The following is a 21,628-nucleotide window of genomic DNA, read 5'->3' as shown; positions in this document are numbered from 1 at the left end:
CTTTAACCTTTGCCATTTTAACCTTTTCCATTTTTACCTCTGCCATTTTTATCTTTGCCATTTTTACCTTTGCCATTTTTTACACCGAGTCTGGATTCCGAGGTGCATGTTTGAAATGGCTCTGTAAAGCATTAATTGTTTTAAAAAGAAATTAATAGATATTAATATACGCGTTCCGCAAGGTTCGGTCCTCGGACCCCTTCTCTTTATATAATTTATTAATGATCGTCATTTCGTTTCATATCATTTGCATTCAATCATTTTCGCTGATGACACTATTTTCTTAACATCCGGCAACCATAGTAGAGAAATCAGTATAATTCTTGATTCCGAGTCGTCAAATATACATAAGAGGTTCTCGTGCAAGGATTTAATTTGTATTTAATGATTTAATGAATTTTGAAGTAACTCAGACTAAATTTGGGGGTTTAGTAATAGAGGAGACATTAAATGAAAAACAGGGGCCACTGAGCGTTTTTTTTTTTGTAATGGAGGGGTTGAGCTGAATGTGGGAGGGAGTGGACCGGCCAAAAAAAAAAATGAAATTTATATAGACTACAGATTTGTTTCTACATGCTTGCTGAAAGGGGTGATGACTGAAACTTCCTACCAACCCCGCCACCTCTGTACTATTAGATTGAACGATTAAAACGTTTGTGACAACAATGAATTCTAATTATTTTGATTTTTTTATGATTTATTCATCACTTTGTTTTCGGTTGTGAAAATCAAGGAGACAATAGAACAAAACGAAGGAGATACTCGGAACAAAACGAAAGAACAAATAAAAAACACTTATGATTGCGGATGCTATAATTTATTCAAGAAAAAATACTTTCTCCTACTTTCAGTAATTGCTATCATGGCTCTTTTTGAGGGAATAGTAAGATAAAGAAAGAATCGTAGAAAGTGAAAAGTAGAGAGTTGGGAGGTATGATTTCAGACTTACAATTTTAGTCACTTTTATTCGTTTAAATCTTTGAACAAAAATCAGGATATTACAAATCGAATACCGGTGCGCAAACCTCAGGAACAAAATTATTTTATCATTATAATAGCTGCGTGGAAAATCAAATTAAATGAGACATATAATTAATGAAAAAATCTAAAAAAAGAAAATTACTTTTAGTAAAAGATTGAGGCCTCTGTCTTGCCATAACCCTAAGCCCCGAGTTTACAAAAAAACATTTTAGTCGCGCATTTTTATACGATGATGATGATGTTCATCATCATCATATTGTCTTTTGCAAAAGATATCTACCCACGTTATCAAAATACAAAATGGAGGATGATATAGAATTTATTGTAAAATGACAGAAGGAAGACGATACAGATATAATTTAAATGAGAAGAACACAGAGAAAAAAAATGTAGAAGGGAGGGGATATAGAAAGACGATAGATAATAGGGAATGAAAGCGGTAGATAATACATTCAGTTACAGGTTACAAACCAAAGAAAGGGAAAACAAGGAAATCCCTAATTGGTACCGTTTTATAAATACATTATACATGTACATTTTATATTGACAAATGCGAAATAATTTAAACAAATTTACCATCCGCCAGTCAAATAGAAGGATTTCAGTAGCTTTCAAGTGTTATTGAAAATTTGTAAACAAAAAGTACGGGTCCCTGGTAAAATTTTGACCCCCCCCCCCCGCTTTCTCTCGTGCTCTCATCCGATATTGCTCTTATTTTTGTCTTCTATTTCAAAGGAAACAAACAGAAAATAAAGGAATTCAGAACACCGTTTATCCTCTGCTCTTTTGAAAATGAAAACGTCCATGCAGTTCTTGGTCTCGGCACTCCCCAAACAAGAGAAAGTCATGGCGTACGCTCAAACAAATTCCATATAAAAAGAGCAGGGGACAATTAGCCAACGCCCTGAATAAAAGGAAGATTAGTGTATTTCGTCAGGATGACCTACTGAATGATTTTCGTATTTAGCAATACAAAAAGCTCTTAGGAATACTGCTTTTCATGTTACGACAGTAACATTAAAAAAAGTAAATGTTTACTCATTTATTGACAAAACATGCAGGCGCTTAAGACATGGCAAGAACATTTTCTTCTTGAGCATGACAGTGCTTTCTTCACAAAAATACAATTTCCCCTGGGTGATGATACACATAGGGGTGGAAGAAGATGCAAGTGAGATTTAAAAAAAAGAATAGAAAATGCAAATCGAGATACATGTATAGGAGAATGATAAAACGACAGAAAGGATGGGAGGGAAAAAGAGGAAATAGACCAAATAAGTATAGTGTAAACTATAATGTGCGCTTGTGCTATGGCATGAACATTTACTTATAAAGAATTATAGAATACTTGTCCCTCAACTCAATTTGTAATTCACACCATTTTATAGAATGAATTTGTTATGTCAAGATTTAGAAGATCTTCATCTCATTCTTTCTCTCCCATTATATTTTTGCACTGAAAGTTCGACAAAAGTATAATACGTTCAAATGCTAAAACTAACAATAAATTTACGTTGAGGCATACATCTAAAAAAAAAAACACGTTTGTCTGACGTGTCTCGAGAAACCTCTCTCAATCTTACACCTAGCCCCCCAAAAAAATGTTATTATTTTTGGGCCAGTTTCTTTCTTCTTTTCATTTTTTTTGTCTTTTTGTTTTTTCTGGCGAACAGCGTGGCAGAAAAGGGTCCATATAAAGAAAAAAAAAAGACAGGTTGACCTTATATATTTTTTTACGCCAAACATTCTATTAGGCGCTTACCCCAGTGAGCATCAACACCTTAATATTTGAAAAAAAGATATATAAATAACAGGGGCCGCTGAGCATTTTTGATAATAGAGGGGTTGAGCTGAATGTGGGAGGGAATGATCCGGCCCCTAAAAATCACAAATTTGCTGAATGGAGGGGAGGGGGGGGGGGGATGGACTGACGCCTCCTACCGTCTCCAACTCATCTGTATTTAATTGAAGGATTAAAATGAAACTGGATAAAAATCTTTTTTGGTTTACTTATTACTTTTGTTTTTTGGTTGTGAAAAAATCCAGAACGGTTAAAAAATGAATAAAAAGAAAGAACAAAATAAAACACTTTTAATTTAGATGCTACAATTTCAATAGATATATATAATCTAATTTCTCTCATTGCGACGAACAGTAATTGGTAGCATTATTATTTTGGAGGGAAAAAAGAGATGAAAGATGAAAGAGAGAAAAATGAAACGTATAACATGAAAGGGAGAGCGTTGGAAGGTATGATTTCAGATCCACTATTTCAGTCACATTTACCCCCTTCGCTCTTTGAATTTGCAACAGGAAAACAAATCGAATACTGGTATGCAATCTTCAGGAACAAAATTATTTTTTATTACAAACTATAATTCATGAAAATAAGAAAGCAAAGGCGATAGTAGTAAAGGTACGCGTGTACTACCATAATTTTCTTTTGTTCTAAACAATAGTATTACTTATATTGATATATGAATCGATAATCATCAAAATATGAATCGATAAGTATGAAATCATAAAAATATGGATCGAACCCATAAAAATATGAATCGATAAGTATGAAATCATAAAAATATGAATCGATAAGTATGAAATCATAAAAATATGAATCGATAAGTATGAAATCATAAAAATATGAATCGATAAGTATAAAAAATAATGAAAATATGAATCGATAAGTATGAAATTAGAAAAATATGAATCGATAAGTATGGAATTATGGATTAACGTTAAAACAATAGGAATTATACCTTAAAACAATAGACAAATATTAGTCTTAAAACAATAGGAATATGGAATTAAATGACGTCATAGATTCCAGAAACATCGAAAACAAATGACGTCATAGAAAATTGCACAACACCCGTGACGTCATATCTATAGTCAAAACAAGAAGAAAGTAAAGAAATATAATTCAAGTCCTGACAATATTTGTAGGACGTCATCGAAAGTGAACAACAAATGACGTCATAGGGAATTCCCCGTGACATCATATTCGTAAATAACCATTAAAAACAAGAAGAAAGTAAAGATAAACCAACGTTGATGTTACGTTGCTCTTCCCAAACAGGTCTGGACAATGTAAAAATAGAACTAAATATAGAAAATGACATCTTTATTGAGGGGCCGGAAAAGTATAAAAATAGGGGGAGGCATCTAATTTTCATCGACATCTCGACAAGCCATCAACCATGTACAGCTTTTTCAATTTTGCACGACTAAATCATACATCATCGACAAGCGACAGCAATTGTGAAAAAAATTAACGTGGATTTGTTTTCGTATTCGGAACCTTTACCAGCTACCACCTCTCTTGAAACAGACAAAGGCAGTGATACGCTTACTTCTGAGAAAACCAAGGAAATTAGGACACCAGAAGACAATACGAATGGTAAGCATGGCAAACAAAATGCGTTGAACGGTATGAATATTTGTAAATTCAACATTGGAGATGATAAGAGGCCAAAATACGTGACAGTCCGACAGTTTCAAGGGAAAGTGTGTATCGACATTCGTGAGTTTTATGGCTCAGATGGTCTTCATTTTCCCACAAAGAAAGGTATAACACTATCGGCAAGCAATTTCAAATCGCTTCTTAATGTTACAAAGAAGATCAATGCAGGCATCTATCAGGCTAATCAACGTATAAAAAAACGTCAATAGAGGGATACGTTACACAACAAAATCATTATTTTTGGAGATGAATTTAGGAAGTGAAAACAGATTACACCAAAGCTTTGAAGAAAAAGAAATGACTGTAGACCTTTGTGAGAGCCAATCTGCCTTGTTCCCCGCGGCCGTCACATGGCAAAACAATGTATCTGAAAATTTTGACTTTTTCAGGTTTTGACATTGGGGGGGGGGGGGGGGGGGTTCAGGGAGCTCTTTTCATTTATCTTACTCTCATAATTACAGGTATTTTCATTTTCAAGATAGCATGGGCTATCTAGTACTTTTTTCAAATTTGCCAACTCGTTTGATGGTACAAGGATGTATCTTACAGATACACTCCAAAAATGCCGCAGTAGAGCGCAATGTTTTTCGGTAAAAAGGTGTATCTGTTAGTTCCACTTTTCTGCCATCAAATGAGTGAGCGCACCCAGCTTCGTGAAATATGGCAAAAGGGTGCATCTGCAACATACATCTTTTTACCATAATCGGTGAGCCACGAACTTCATAGACTAGTTTATGGCAAAATAGTGTATCTGCAACATACATCTTTTTCCACAAATTGTGCGCCACGAAAGTCAGAGACTAGTTTATGGCAAAATAGTGTATCTGCAACATACATCTTTTTCCACAAATTGTGCGCCCCGAAAGTCAGAGACTAGTTTATGGTAAAAGAGTGCAGGCGCGGATCCATGGGGGGCCGAGGGGGCCTTGCCCCCCCCCCCCCCTTCGGCAAAAAAAAAGAGAGAGGGAAAGAAAGAGAAAAAGAGGGGAAGAGGGGAAAAAAGGAGAAAGGAAGAAAAGAAGAGAGGTAAAGGAGGGAAAGAATAAAGGAAAAAGAGAGGGAAAGGAAAAGGAAAAAAAGAGAGAGGGAAAGAGGGGAAAGGAAGAGAAGAAAAAGAGAGAGAGGAAAAAGAGGAAAGAAAAGGAGGAAGAGAAGAAAAGAAAGGGGGAGGGAGAGGGAGGAAAGAAGAGAAGAAAAAAGAGAGGGGAAAGAAAAGAAGAAGGGAAAGAAAAAAGATGGGAAAGAAAGAGAAAAAAGAGGAAGAGGGGAAGGAAGAGAAAAAAAGGGAGGGGAGGGAGAAGAAAAAAAGAGGAAGAGGGGGGAAGAGAGAGGAAAAGGAGAAAAAAGGAAAAAGAGGAAGAGGGAAGAAAGAAGAGGAAAAAAGAGAGAGAAGAAAAAGGGAGGGGGAGAGGGGAAAAAAGGAAGAGGGGAAAGAAAAGGAGAGTGAGGAGGAGGGAGGAAAGAAGAGAAGAAAAAAGAAAGAGAATGAGGGGGAAAGAAGAGAAGAAAAGGGGAGAGGAAGTGATGATCGTCCTACATGTAGGAGCGCCGAATTGATATTCGAACTAGGGGCGCCAAATTGATGTTGGACCTTCATGTAGGGGCGCCGAATTGATATTCGAACTTGGAGGGCGCCGAAATGATGTTCGAGGGTTGTTAAAATTATGTTCGAACTGGGGGCGCCAAATTATTACTCGATCTGGGGAGGGGGGCCGAATCGATTTTCGAGCTAGGGGGCGCCTATGATACTCAAACTAGGGGGGCGCCGAATTTATGTTCGAACTAGGGGGCGCAAAATTGATACTCGAGCTAGGGGAGGGGATGATACTCGAACTAGGGAAGGCAAATTGAGTTTGAAGGGATGCCAAAATTATGTTCGAAGGGGGGGGGCAAATTGATGATCGACCTACATGTAGGGCCGCCGAACTGATATTAGAACTGCCGCCTTGTTGTTGGCTCATTGTTCCATATATTGAAAGTTTGAAATGCCTTGGCCTTGAGGTTTTTGGGCATGGCATTGGAGATTTAAGCCTAAGTCTTGGGTATTAAAGCCTTGGCCTTGGAGGTTTGAGCCTTGACTACAATACTGATGGATATATTGATAAATATTATTTACAGAAATTTTGAAGTTTAATTGCACACACTAAGAAATAAATGTTCAAAATTGAACCCCGAAAGGTTGATGCAAAATCAGCACCCTATGGGATTTAAAAATTGAAATCCTAGGGGTGCAATTTTGAACCCGCAGGGTGCAAAAATGAACCCCAACCGCAGGGTTCAATTTTTGAACCCATAGGGTGCTGATTTTGCATGAACCTTTCGGGGTTCAATTTTGAACCTTTATTTCTTAGTGTGCAATATGTAAAAGAATAAATGATACTTTCATTGTTTTTTTAGCCTTTTAGCCCCCCCCCCCTGTAGATAAATCGCGATAACTTTTTTGAACATGAAGCGTTCGCACTGCCATTTCATGCCTTTTTTCTCTTGAGGTTTGCGCAACTTTGAATACCAAATTTGTATACCCCCATGTCGCGGTTGCGGAGTTACGTAACATTTTCGTTTATGTCACGTAAGAAATTGAAATTTGTATTCGTTTGTGTGTAAAGTGTATGGTATTTGAATGAATGTTATACACATTGTTTTCTAACTGCATTTTTATTTGTTTCTTTCTATATTATGTCACTTGTGAATTCAAGTAGCAGTCCTAGGATATGAAAATAATGAAAAACATTGCATAAAAAATAAAGAAATACATGAGAAATGAAAAATAGAAATAAATAAGATATTAAAATAAAAGAAAAACATAAGAAAAGTAGTGCAAAATACCAGAATCGCTTGCACAACTATATTTTTGGGTGCAGGAAACACTGAATAGACAAGTAATGTCACACTTTAGTTGATTATGCTATCATTGATATTCAATAAGTTATATATTACACAAACCCAGAATATATATAGAATACTCAAGAATTTGCAAACAGGAATTTATGGACCGCAATAGGTACCAAAATATGAAAAATTCAATTTTTTGATAAAAATTTGCATATTCGCATAATTAATTATGAATATAATTTGCATAAATTATGTGATATCTCCTATGCTTTGTTTTCACCAGCTAGTGTACATGTAACACATCACTTGTGTATCTTCCAAGATTGCTTTGTCTCATTGCAAGAGAGTGTAATGCAATAAAACATGCCAATTATTGTATTTCTCTACATAACGCATGCGGAGTACTTATTTGCATATTTAGTAATTACTAATTTGCATAAGCATATCTAATAATTCAAGCATGAAACAACAGTATTCCATGATAAACAACCTCTTCTTACAGCTGAAAACCTTGAAACGGGAATTTATGGACCGCAATAGGTACCAAAGTATGAAAAATTCAATTTTTTTTTAATAAAAATTTGCATATTCGCATAATAAATTATGCATATATTAAAAAATCAGTATTTTGACTATGTTTCCTTTTAGAGGACATGACAAAGGATGTGTGTGCCAAATTTGGTTGCGATCGGACGACCAACGGCCGAGATCTTAGGGGGGGGGGGGGGCCAAAAAGGCCCCCCCCAGTTTTTCTAGCCTCCAAAATAGCCCAGTCTTTTTAGGGTTAACTTATACAACGCTATTGTCATCAATGGCATGCCGAAGGTGAATACAAGGATAAAAGTGAGCTTATAACCATCTGGAAACTACTGGGAGAGACCATCTGTCTTATTCCACGTCTAAATCGATACTACCAACATCATCTGTTACAAAAATAGTAATCTTCCGATGGTTTTAACTTATACAACGCTATTTTCATCAATGACATGCCGAAGGTGAATACATGGGTAAACGTGAGGTTTATAACCATCTGGACACCCTTAGGAGATAACATCGGCTTTGATCTCCCTCCAAGAAAATTGAAAAAGAATATCAGGGACGTTACAATATAAAATGATCAAACGGATCGATGCGTTCATCTTAGACCCTTGGACAATACAGACACCAGGGGAGTGTGGAACAACTGGAAACCCTTTCATCTAACGGTAAGCCGCTTTGTGTGTATTAAACAAGATTTTCCTATTCATATCAATAGGATCAGAATGAACTCGACCATGGTACATTTACAACCGCGTGTACAGCCAAGTTTACTTGGATGTTTGCAACTTTTAGATTTACCATTCGTAAAGAATATCTTCACGGAATCACCATGGCTTCCAACAACAACGAAAAAAATGAAATTATCAACGATGGCATGGGGATTTCTCCACGATTTTATCGGCCTGGAGATGCACCGACAGAACTCCATCGTATTATCCTTTCTGAGAAGAGAGGAATGTGTGTATTTAGCCTCCTTTTATTTCGGGGGTTTATGTTTGCTCATTTTAGACAATTTCATCGGATTGGTGAACAAATTGTCCACCATGGCAATTCTATAATATTAATATTAATATGTGGCTGCCGGTGTTTGAGGAGAAAATAGACATAGCGACGACGGATCCAAACTAGCACCCTAATCTAATGATCGGAGGTTGTTTTCTCAAATACCCCAGAACATTTTTAACGAAAGATAAAGTAGTTACTTTACGTTGTTACGTCATGAAATACAATGGAAATGCATTTTTCAACATACGTCGATGTTGTCATAGGTTCGACACTAGGGTGTTTCGATTTAAGGCTGACGGGGTGATGTTGTATTTGGATGCATTCTATAAATTGACGGCAGTGCAAACTGAATTGGGATGTAAACTAACTGACAATGAACATTATGATACAACACAACCAAGAAATAAATAAGAACTTAAAATAAAAGAAAAACATAAGAAAAGTAGTGCAAAATACCAGAATCGCTCGCACAACTATATTTTTGGGTGCAGGAAACACTGAATAGACAAGTAATGTCACACTTTAGTTGATTATGCTATCATTGATATTGAATAAGTTATATATTACACAAACCCAGAATATATATAGAATACTCAAGAATTTGCAAGCAGGAAATTATGGACCGCAATAGGTACCAAAATATGAAAAATTCAATTTTTTGATAAAAATTTGCATATTCGCATAATTAATTATGAATATAATTTGCATAAATTATGTGATATCTCCTATGCTTTGTTTTCACCAGCTAGTGTACATGTAACACATCACTTGTGTATCTTCCAAGATTGCTTTGTCTCATTGCAAGAGAGTGTAATGCAATAAAACATACCAATTATTGTATTTCTCTACATAACGCATGCGGAGTACTTATTTGCATATTTAGTAATTACTAATTTGCATAAGCATATCTAATAATTCAAGCATGAAACAACACAATTCCATGATAAACAACCTCTTCTTACAGCTGAAAACCTTGAAACGGGAATTTATGGACCGCAATAGGTACCAAAGTATGAAAAATTCAATTTTTTATAAAAATTTGCATATTCGCATAATCAATTATGCATATATTAAAAAATACAATGAATATCAGCATTTTGACAATGTTTCCTTTTAGAGGACATGACAAAGGATGTGTGTGCCAAATTTGGTTGCGATCGGACGACCAACGGCCGAGATCTTAGGGGGGGGCCAAAAAGGCCCCCCCCCAGTTTTTCTAGCCTCCAAAATAGCCCAGTCTTTTTAGGGTTAACTTATACAACGCTATTGTCATCAATGGCATGCCGAAGGTGAATACAAGGATAAAAGTGAGCTTATAACCATCTGGACACTACTGGGAGAGACCATCTGTCTTGTTCCACGTCTAAATCGATGCTCCCAACGTCATCTGTTACAAAAATAGTAATCTTCCGATGGTTTTAACTTATACAACGCTATTTTCATCAATGACATGCCGAAGGTGAATACATGGGTAAACGTGAGGTTTATAACCATCTGGACACCCTTAGGAGATAACATCGGCTTTGATCTTCCCTCCAAGAAAATTGAAGAAAGAATATCAGGGACGTTACAATATAAAATGATCAAACGGATCGATGCGTTCATCTTAGACCCTTGGACAATACAGACACCAAGGGGAGTGTGGGACAACTGGAAACCCTTTCATCTAACGGTAAACCGCTTTGTGTGTATTAAACAAGATTTTCCTATTCATATCAATAGGATCAGAATGAACTCGACCATGGTACATATACAACCACGTGTACAGCCAAGTTTACTTGGATGTTTGCAACTTTTAGATTAACCATTCGTAAAGAATATCTTCACGGAATCACCATGGCTTCCAACAACAACGAAAAAAATGAAATTATCAACGATGGCATGGGGATTTCTCCACGATTTTATCGGCCTCGAGATGCACCGACAGAACTCCATCGTATTATCCTTTCTGAGAAGAGAGGAATGTGTGTATTTAGCCCCCTTTTATTTCGGGGGTTTGTGTTTGCTCATTTTAGACAATTTCATCGGATTGGTGAACAAATTGTCCACCATGGCAATTCTATAATATTAATATTAATATGTGGCTGCCGGTGTTTGAGGAGAAAATAGACATAGCGACGACGGATCCAAACTAGCACCCTAATCTAATGATCGGAGGTTGTTTTCTCAAATACCCCAGAACATTTTTAACGAAAGATAAAGTAGTTACTTTACGTTGTTACGTCATGAAATACAATGGAAATGCATTTTTCAACATACGTCGATGTTGTCATAGGTTCGACACTAGGGTGTTTCGATTTACGGCTGACGGGGTGATGTTGTATTTGGATGCATTCTATAAATTGACGGCAGTGCAAACTGAATTGGGATGTAAAATAACTGACAATCAACATTATGATACAACACAACCAAGAAATAAATAAGAACTTAAAATAAAAGAAAAACATAAGAAAAGTAGTGCAAAATACCAGAATCGCTTGCACAACTATATTTTTGGGTGCAGGAAACACTGAATAGACAAGTAATGTCACACTTTAGTTGATTATGCTATCATTGATATTCAATAAGTTATATATTACACAAACCCAGAATATATATAGAATACTCAAGAATTTGCAAGCAGGAATTTATGGACCGTAATAGGTACCAAAATATGAAAAATTCAATTTTTTGATAAAAATTTGCATATTCGCATAATTAATTATGAATATAATTTGCATAAATTATGTGATATCTCCTATGCTTTGTTTTCACCAGCTAGTGTACATGTAACACATCACTTGTGTATCTTCCAAGATTGCTTTGTCTCATTGCAAGAGAGTGTAATGCAATAAAACATACCAATTATTGTATTTCTCTACATAACGCATGCGGAGTACTTATTTGCATATTTAGTAATTACTAATTTGCATAAGCATATCTAATAATTCAAGCATGAAACAACAGTATTCTATGATAAACAACCTCTTCTTACAGCTGAAAACCTTGAAACGGGAATTTATAGACCGCAATAGGTACCAAAGTATGAAAAATTCAATTTTTTATAAAAATTTGCATATTCGCATAATCAATTATGCATATATTAAAAAATACAATGAATGTCAGCATTTTGACAATGTTTCCTTTTAGAGGACATGACAAAGGATGTGTGTGCCAAATTTGGTTGCGATCGGACGACCAACGGCCGAGATCTTAGGGGGGGGGGCCCAAAAAGGCCCCCCCCCCCCAGTTTTTCTAGCCTCCAAAATAGCCCAGTCTTTTTAGGGTTAACTTATACAACGCTATTGTCATCAATGGCATGCCGAAGGTGAATACAAGGATAAAAGTGAGCTTATAACCATCTGGACACTACTGGGAGAGACCATCTGTCTTGTTCCACGTCTAAATCGATGCTCCCAACGTCATCTGTTACAAAAATAGTAATCTTCCGATGGTTTTAACTTATACAACGCTATTTTCATCAATGACATGCCGAAGGTGAATACATGGGTAAACGTGAGGTTTATAACCATCTGGACACCCTTAGGAGATAACATCGGCTTTGATCTTCCCTCCAAGAAAATTGAAAAAGAATATCAGGGACGTTACAATATAAAATGATCAAACGGATCGATGCGTTCATCTTAGACCCTTGGACAATACAGACACCAGGGGAGTGTGGAACAACTGGAAACCCTTTCATCTAACGGTAAGCCGCTTTGTGTGTATTAAACAAGATTTTCCTATTCATATCAATAGGATCAGAATGAACTCGACCATGGTACATATACAACCACGTGTACAGCCAAGTTTACTTGGATGTTTGCAACTTTTAGATTAACCATTCGTAAAGAATATCTTCACGGAATCACCATGGCTTCCAACAACAAAGAAAAAAATGAAATTATCAACGATGGCATGGGGATTTCTCCACGATTTTATCGGCCTGGAGATGCACCGACAGAACTCCATCGTATTATCCTTTCTGAGAAGAGAGGAATGTGTGTATTTAGCCTCCTTTTATTTCGGGGGTTTGTGTTTGCTCATTTTAGACAATTTCATCGGATTGGTGAACAAATTGTCCACCATGGCAATTCTATAATATTAATATTAATATGTGGCTGCCAGTGTTTGAGGAGAAAATAGACATAGCGACGACGGATCCAAACTGGCACCCTAATCTAATGATCGGAGGTTGTTTTCTCAAATACCCCAGAACATTTTTAACGAAAGATAAAGTAGTTACTTTACGTTGTTACGTCATGAAATACAATGGAAATGCATTTTTCAACATACGTCGATGTTGTCATAGGTTCGACACTAGGGTGTTTCGATTTACGGCTGACGGGGTGATGTTGGATTTGGATGCATTCTATAAATTGACGGCAGTGCAAACTGAATTGGGATGTAAAATAACTGACAATGAACATTATGATACAACACAACCACATCATGTCAGAGTGGAAAAATGGAACATGGCCTTTTACGAACTGATGCTCGTTCAGAAAGGACTTATGGATGGACAACTGGCTACAGGCAAGCGGTACACCGATCCATTTTGCCGCGAAATATTCGCAAAGCGGTGTCACCAAGAGGTACTTGAAAACAAAAGCCGAGATGAAGCCTTATGGCAAGACAATACATTTCATGAAAACCTTGAACGCCTTATAATGTACAATGACAACCGAGACAGCGATCCAGAAGATCAAGTTCGTCGGAAGCTCTTTATAATGAGACCCTTAAGAGGATCAATTTGTTGGAGAATGCTGGCTATCACGTACACGTCATTTGGGAACATGAGTGGGATTTGTGGAGGGAAAATCCATCCATATTAGCACAAATACGACATGTGAGGGAGCACTTCAAAAATCCAATCAATCCCAGAGATTCCTTTTTTTGGTGGTAGAACGGATGGTTGCAGCCTCTACCGTCAAGGGGAAGGAGATGAAAAAATCCTTTACTATGACTTTACTAGTTTATACCCTTATATTAATAAATTTGGAAAGTATCCCCTCGGACATCCTAGAATCATCCATACCAACTTTCCTCCATTTGACCGTATATTCGGTCTTATTCAATGCGAAATAATTTCCCCAAGGATCTATTTCATCCCGTCCTACCCTATCGATCAAAGGGGAAGCTTACCTTCCCACTTTGTAGTGCATGCGCCGAAGCATTAAATCAGGGTGCCTGTACCCACACGGACAAAGAGCGGGCATTGAAAGGGGTGTGGGTATCTGAGGAGATTAAAATGGCGGTAGAGAAAGGGTACCGTTATCCTGAAATGACCGAAGTCTTGCATTTGATAGATATACGCAATACAATGCCGATACAAGAACGGGGGGTCTTTTCACTAAATACATCGACGCCTTCGTTAAGATAAAGCAGGAGTCATCGGGTTATCCTTCTCACGTGGAGACCGTCGAAGAACGACAAAGATACATCGATGATTATTTTCACCACGAAGGAATTCTTCTCGATGATTCCAAAATTGCCAAAAATCCTGGCCTCAGAGCTATTTCCAAAATGATAGTGAACTGTCTTTGGTGTAAAATGGCGGAGAGGCAGAATCTGAAAAAAAAATACATGAAAACAACTGCGGAAATGTTGAACTATTTCAACGATGATTCCTATGAAGTGAAGGACTTGCTAATTCTTAACGAAAGCATGATCGAATTACAATATGCACATGACGAAGGATTTGTCGATGACAATGCAAAAGCAAATATAAACATCGCTAGTTTTACAACGGCATTGGCAAGACTCAAGTTGTATTCCGTGCTTGACCAATTGAAAGAAAGAGTCATTTACCATGATACAGACAGCGTTGTCTTTGTTACAGATCCCTCGCACAAACACGAGGATCCTAAGACGGGTGTATTTTGGGGAGAATTAACCGATGAATTAAATGACGGAGAATACTTTGAACCATGGTTGTGCGGTGGTCCCAAAAACTACAGTTACCGTACCAACAAGGGTAACACTGTCTGTAAGGTGAGGGGATTTACATTAAACGATGCAAATTCGCTCGTGATAAATCACGAATCGCTCCGTGAACTAATTCAGACGGACGATGGGAGCAAACGAACCATTCACGAACAGAGAATAGAAATAAATGTCAAAACAAAGACTGCAGTAAATCTCTAAATGCAGAAAAAAAACCCCACAATTGTTTAGAATTTTGGAGTTACATTCGATTTAATTTCATATTATCCTATCATAATTTGAGCAAATTTTGAAAATTGAGGCACAGGAAATATTATTTTTTGGCATGATAAATCGGTGCGTAGCTTTAAAACCCCTTCTACATCGGGCGGCGAATTTAAGAGGTAGGATGGGGGGTCGGGTGTCCGGACACTTTATAATTTTGAAGCCTTCTTTTTTGTCTTTGGATTACACTAAAAATATGAATTCAATAGATGTAATCATCTTCTATTTTGCTCTCAACAATATTTCCTAACATTTTGTACTAAAAATTTATGAAACTTCACTTGTAAATTTTTCAAAATGACTTTCTAAAATTGATCGTCCGTACACACAACCTGTCCGGACACACAACAACTTGGTATATTCGGAAAACACGACGGGATTTTCGTATTAGTGAGTTTTGTGATATTTTCTTTTTGGTTAAGGATCTTTAGAATATTTGCCACAATTTAGTAAAAGATGATTTGTTCAAATATAAAAATTGGCATATTATACATCGCTTGTAAACAAAGTGCGTAGCTTTAGGTCCCCCCCATCATAGATCTAGATCTAGTTTAGGGTCTACTCTAACGTTTAAGACTCTAGATCTAGAATATACTCCAGATGATCTAGATCTAGATTTTACTTAGGGCTTAGGCCAGACCTAGAAATCAATCTAATACAGGAGAGCTGCTAAGTATAGGTTTAGGCCTATCCTAGGCTAGCCCAAACATATATAGCCTTGGCCGAACTAGATCTAGGCCTGTGTTGCATTGCATTATGGTACTCTGTGTGTACATACGTCTGTGCCCACCGGGTGTGTTTGTGCATTATGTTTGTGTTATCGGCCTATAGCCGAGATCTACAGTATCTGTGAGCTACAAAAGACCCTGTCCAAACTTTATCTCACTGTCTAATTTAGCTGTTGTTAGGGCCTAGTATTAAAATTCATGATCCTCATCAAATTGTTATAGGCATAAAACTGGCCTTTTCTCACATATTCAATGAATAAACATGTTGATCCATAGCTATTCATCTTTCTCATTCTTTTTTGTTTGAAATTAATGTCATTTTTCTCCTTAACCTTCATTTTAAATGATATTTTTTGGAGTATTTTCAGTTTTTGCCCGAGTTTTAGTCCCTTCTCTATGAAACCAGCACTGTAGATCTACGTGCGGATGTGTGTTTGTCGATGCATGTGCTCAAAATGATAAAGTTGCTGCTTCTCTGTTATTTCTTGGCCAATTTTTAGTCTTATTGTTTATCAGATAGGGCATGGTGGGCTGGGCTTCAAAACTTCTAAAACTACACATAATTGTGAAATTCGTTAATTATGCATGCAAATTTATAAAAAATGAATGAAGAATGCTATACTACTCTATTTTATTTAACACTGGATTTCAATTCTAATTGTTTTATTAGAAAGAGAATCTAGGCATAGTGTGGCAGGACCAAAGTCCAATTGAAACAAGTTCAATTGGTTTCAACCGGAATATAACAATTTCCAGTTGAAACGAGTTTGATACCTGAAAATCCTAACTGGAACCAGTTGGGTAACGTGAAACAAAAAAATACACGGGGCTCCGGGCGATTTTACACCCGAAATGCTCAAAAGAGCCCTGGAAAATAAAAAAATATCCCCGAAAATCCCTTTACACAGCAATGTTAAAGCTCATCCAAAATTGCTGATTAAGGCAGTAGGTTGTGAAAAGTAGCCCCCGAAAATAAAAAAAAATATATTTTTTTTTGCCTGACTGGAAATGATTTCTACATGTAACTGGAACCATATTGCTCTTTCCCTTTCAAATTGTAAATAAGTGTATACTAGTAACATTTTATCATTCATTCCAGATTAAGCAGGACTTCAGGGCCCTGTTGCATAAAAATTTATGTCATAATGACATAAATTTCGATCATGACATAAAATCATGCATAGCTTATGCCGTTGACATAAATTTCGTTGCATAAAAATATTTATGTATTGTTTTAGCTTATGACGCGATTTAATCATCATTACATAAACTGAATAGTCATGAACGAGCCTGTTGACATAAACTTGGCATAAGTTGTCATTTTTCAGCCGCAGGAAGCTCTTGCGAAAAAGGGTCTTCGGCTTTCTATTTAGACGGGATAGAGGCCTATTTTGGTATGTATCAAATTTCCATTGTTGTATATCGTAGATAATAGATATATCTCACGTTCTGACCAAAATTAAAAGTTTCTAAGTATGAGGAGATGTTTTAAATAAATCATTATCGCCGTCAATTTTATGTAATGATTGCTCGGATACTCTACGGCTGCTCTTAGCCGTACAACGCCGGCAGTGCTAGCCGGAGGTTCCGGCGTCTGACAAAGACAAATAATGCATGGAATCAACAACAACAGAACAGTGTTAAATAATCTTCACGACATTGAACATTGATTTTAAGGTTCGGCGGCGGATAAACACAAATAATTCATGGGATGAACACTGACAGAAAACAGTTTTAATTAATCTTCACAACATTTTATTGGACATTTTCATTCATTGATTTGAAATTAAAGGTTTTTTAAGAGCATCACTGTTCTTCCTGGAAAGATCTAGGCCCTATGTTAACATTACTCGTTAGGCCTAGTCTAACGTTAGACTTAGAGCCGAACTGTCTAAGATTAGACTAGAAGTCTAGACTAGACACTCTAGAGTCTATACAAAACAGCTCTGTCACTCACCGTGAGGGCCTAGACCAGGCCTAAATAATTAGTTGTGCTGAGCCTATGTTCGGAGATTAAAAAAAAAACCTTAAAATAATTTAGGCATGTCACTGTCAGTGTCAATGCAGGGCCAGGCCCTAGCAAGTAAAAGCTTGGCCCCTTTATTAAGTGCTAGTCTAGATCTAGATTGGCGCAGATAATCTACCAGATTGAAGAGCGCCAACTCAACTCCAACACCAACCAACCTAGATCTATTGTATAGTTTTCTATCTATGACTAGATCAAGTCTAGAGTCTAATTTAGACTTACTCTAGCTCTAAAAAATCTAAGTTTAACTTGTCTTAGTTACTTAGGTGAGCTGAGCTGGCCCTACAATTTAGTCTAGACTCTAGTCTAGGCCTACCCTGGTTTGGGCCTTGGTCCTGGCCAGTGAATGAGGTAGTGAAGCCCTGCCCCTGGACTGAGTCTGGCTGGGGCTCCTTCCATTCATATTTTTATTAATAGATCAAAATCGAGACCTAATCTAGTTTAGCAATACAAGAGATCTAGAATAGATCTAGCTCAGGGCCCCAAAATTGTGTTTACATCATTAGTAAACTAATCATTTGTGGGGCCTATATATCATTTATATGAAACAAGTAACATTATAGATCTACTAGAACTACAAAAGTTACTTTAGATCTATTCTATGTCTAATCTTTAGCCTGACTTTTTAACTCTGACATCAAAATTCAAATACAATCTAGTATATGTGTAGGTTGTAACTTAGACCTTTGGGAGACGAGTCCTCCGCTGCCGACGCTACGGTGATGGAGCCCCCTGGGTTTATGATAGAGCTATGGAATAGGGTGTCTAGCTCTAATATGATATTAGTTTCTAGTGCCAGGAGTAGAGGCCTAGATGATTTATTAGTTGGTAGATGTGCACTTCAATAACATGTGTAGAGTATAAGACCCTAGCAGCAAGGGGGGAGGGGTTCCCTCTTCATTCAGAAAAAACAACAAAGTGATTGGTGTGTAATAAAGGTGATAAAATAATTTAGAAATTCCTGGGTCACCCCCTGTGTTAATGAAGAATGGAGACTACTGAACAGGAAGGTAAAGAAGGGGGGGGGGGGACAAATTTCACACTGAACTAATTAAGTTAAACACTGAATTGAAAAGACATGTAACTTCACGAAAAACTGATGACTATGTTGTATGTTAATATCTAATAAAGATATTAATGTACATCTATGATGGATTAATTTCTATTAATTTTCAAATCAGTGCACAAATAATATGCTTGGAGAAAAGGCATTTCAATTACTGGTAACTACAGGATTTGGTTTCTGATCTGTGAATAAAAATAACCATGACAAATTAAATTCTCTTGATGACTGTTATTAAGAACTCCTCATAGTATATTCTATTCCTTTTACCTATTTACTGTAAAGAGAATTTCTTTTAGATCAGTTACTAAAGGGGTGATTTTTTAGAAAACAAAAACTGGCAATTTGAAGTAAAGAAAATCCCTAATTGTATGAATAATAGAATTATAGGGCCTACAATTACTTATCAAAACCTATCTTCACTAGTAGTATTCATACATTGAGTGTGTAAATCATTTTTCTAACATAAAAAAATGAAGCCTAAATGAATCACTTGTACTTTCCTTAGTAAGTGATAAAAGGTGCAAAAAAAGTGGCCTTGTTTTTGTTTGCACCCATAAAGTTCGTTTGCCCAATAAAAGGGGCAACATTCAACCTTTTAAGGTGCATAATACTTAAAGATTAAAGATGTTCAAATTTTTAACCTCAATTATATGGTTCAAATCTGCGCCCTATATGATGATTAATATAACTTATGCTACACCCATAAAGGTGCACAAATGGGTATAATTGCTCTCATTAGCAACCCTTATTGTACCAACCCCTAAGGTTCAAATTTGAATCCCGATTCTTAGTATGTTCATCAAACCATTTCAAGGTTGAAAGACTATACCTCATTTGCCTTAAAATAAAATATTCTGTATAACTGTACCAACACCCCTGTCAAATATATTTGACAAAATCTGTAATGATAAAAATATATTTTTTAAAGAAGGGACTTCAGTTGTTGTTGTTTATACAAAATGTAAATATGAATTCATTTTCATCTGTTACTATATGAAAAATTTGGTATTCACTTTTTAACAGGTGACCCACACAAACGGTGAGAAGAGGTAAAGAGAGAAAGGGGCACAGCAACTGGAAGGAGAGGGAAGTCCAGACAGTCTACCACTGTCTGCGATTGAATAAGAAATTTCTCTTTGGATCAGGGGGTCAAGCTTCTAGTATGAAGGTGAGTCTTTATATAAAGTTGTGTTTATTGAATATTCTACTTGTAAATACAAGTATACTACTGTACGGTAATATTTATTCTTGTCTAATTTATTATTCTTAAGAGCAGTTGCAAATGTGATGTCCTGTTCTAGTAATTTTCAAATATGAATCTCTTAAAATTCATCCACATCTTGTAATAAATACATCTTAATTTTACTCACAAAAATGGACAATATGAATCTCGTGAATTTTTATAGAAATTCAAGTTTCAATTGGCAACTGAGCCCTCTTAATATTTCAATTAATGATATTATTATGGAATGCATTCACAAAAAATGTAAGAGCAACAACATTGCAACTCCTCAAAGTGAAAACAAAATCTAGGAAGGCTATTGGATCTATACTATTGTAACAATTATTTTCCACTTAACTTTTGCAAGAGATGCAGATTCAGGTGATTTATATTTTTTATTAGAATCTCAACAAAGAGGCTAACAATGAGAGCTTACAAGCATAAACGCAATTTAAGTGCATTTAAGAATAAATAGTAGTAGTAGAAGGGTATATTTTCATTTTCAAGTAACACCACATATGAAAATTTTCACAAATGACTTGATTGAAATTAAATATATTCTGACTTTAATTATAAGTATATAAAAAATGATATTCGAAAGCTATTTACCCAAGTTTCATTTAACATTCTATATTTTTTTTAATTATGTCTGTGATTGCAATCTCAAAAGGCTCTTTCATAATCTTTTAGAGATACATCATACATGTAAATGTATGTGAACACTTTACTGTTATCAAGTTGAGTTGCTAAAGTTGTTTTCACCGATTCTTCTTATTTCAGATTGTTCAAGAGTCAAGACTGTTGAAGAGGTGACGTCATGGACCTGGTAGCACCTGGCAAGGGAACTAAATTACTGTTCACCCTCAAGTATCCTAAAAACGGTTTAAAAATTTGAACATTAACAAAAGTACTAATTTTCATTTTTTCAAAGAAAATAATCATTATATTGACATTGTGGATATATTTTATGATTATCATAAAATTATTATAATGTTAATGATAATAGGTCATGATAATACAAATGAACAATAGGTAGAAAAGAAGACAACCAAATAGGAGGAAGAGAAGAAGAAAAGAAGAGGGGAGGAAGAGAAGAAGAAAAAGAAGAGGGGTGGAAGAGGAAAAAAGGAGAAGAATAAATTACAACACTGTGAGTTCCTCTTCATGATATTACAGAAATCCTCATCTCTTTTAAGTGGAAATATCTATGAATAATATGATATATAATGATATGAAAAATACATTTTATTTAAATCCAATTTCCACTTTTAATCATGTTTATAAAGTCATAGGACAGGTGACAAGATAAAATTGTTTCACAAATTTCTAGTGTGTATTTATTTGTAAAGTAATAAATTTGCATAAAATGTCATTCTCTTTGCTTCATCTCTTTGTTGATTTTATTGAATCTGGGGGGGGGGGGGGGGTGTGGTCAAAATATGATTCGCCCCTCAGAACACACTTGTTTCCCAACTAAAAATAGTAATTAATATTTGTAGAAAAATGTAGGATTGTTTTTATGAACATATTGTCCCATGAATTGTCAAATTTGGAAAGTAATTGATTGAGGGCGAGAAAT

The 21,628-nt window shown here is 36.0% G+C and overlaps 1 long non-coding RNA gene across 1 annotated transcript; it reads left to right on the top strand.

Moving 5' to 3' along the window:
• Positions 1 to 16,856: 16,856 nt before the first annotated feature.
• On the top strand, positions 16,857 to 21,297 carry LOC121409535. Its single transcript, XR_005969178.1, has 3 exons — positions 16,857 to 17,129; positions 19,851 to 19,995; positions 20,830 to 21,297. It is a non-coding gene; the product is annotated as an uncharacterized LOC121409535 (long non-coding RNA).
• Positions 21,298 to 21,628: the final 331 nt, after the last annotated feature.

Source organism: Lytechinus variegatus, chromosome 1 (genome assembly GCF_018143015.1).
Source record: "Lytechinus variegatus isolate NC3 chromosome 1, Lvar_3.0, whole genome shotgun sequence".
Taxonomy (NCBI): domain Eukaryota; kingdom Metazoa; phylum Echinodermata; class Echinoidea; order Temnopleuroida; family Toxopneustidae; genus Lytechinus; species Lytechinus variegatus.
This window is presented reverse-complemented; position numbering and strand designations above follow the sequence as displayed.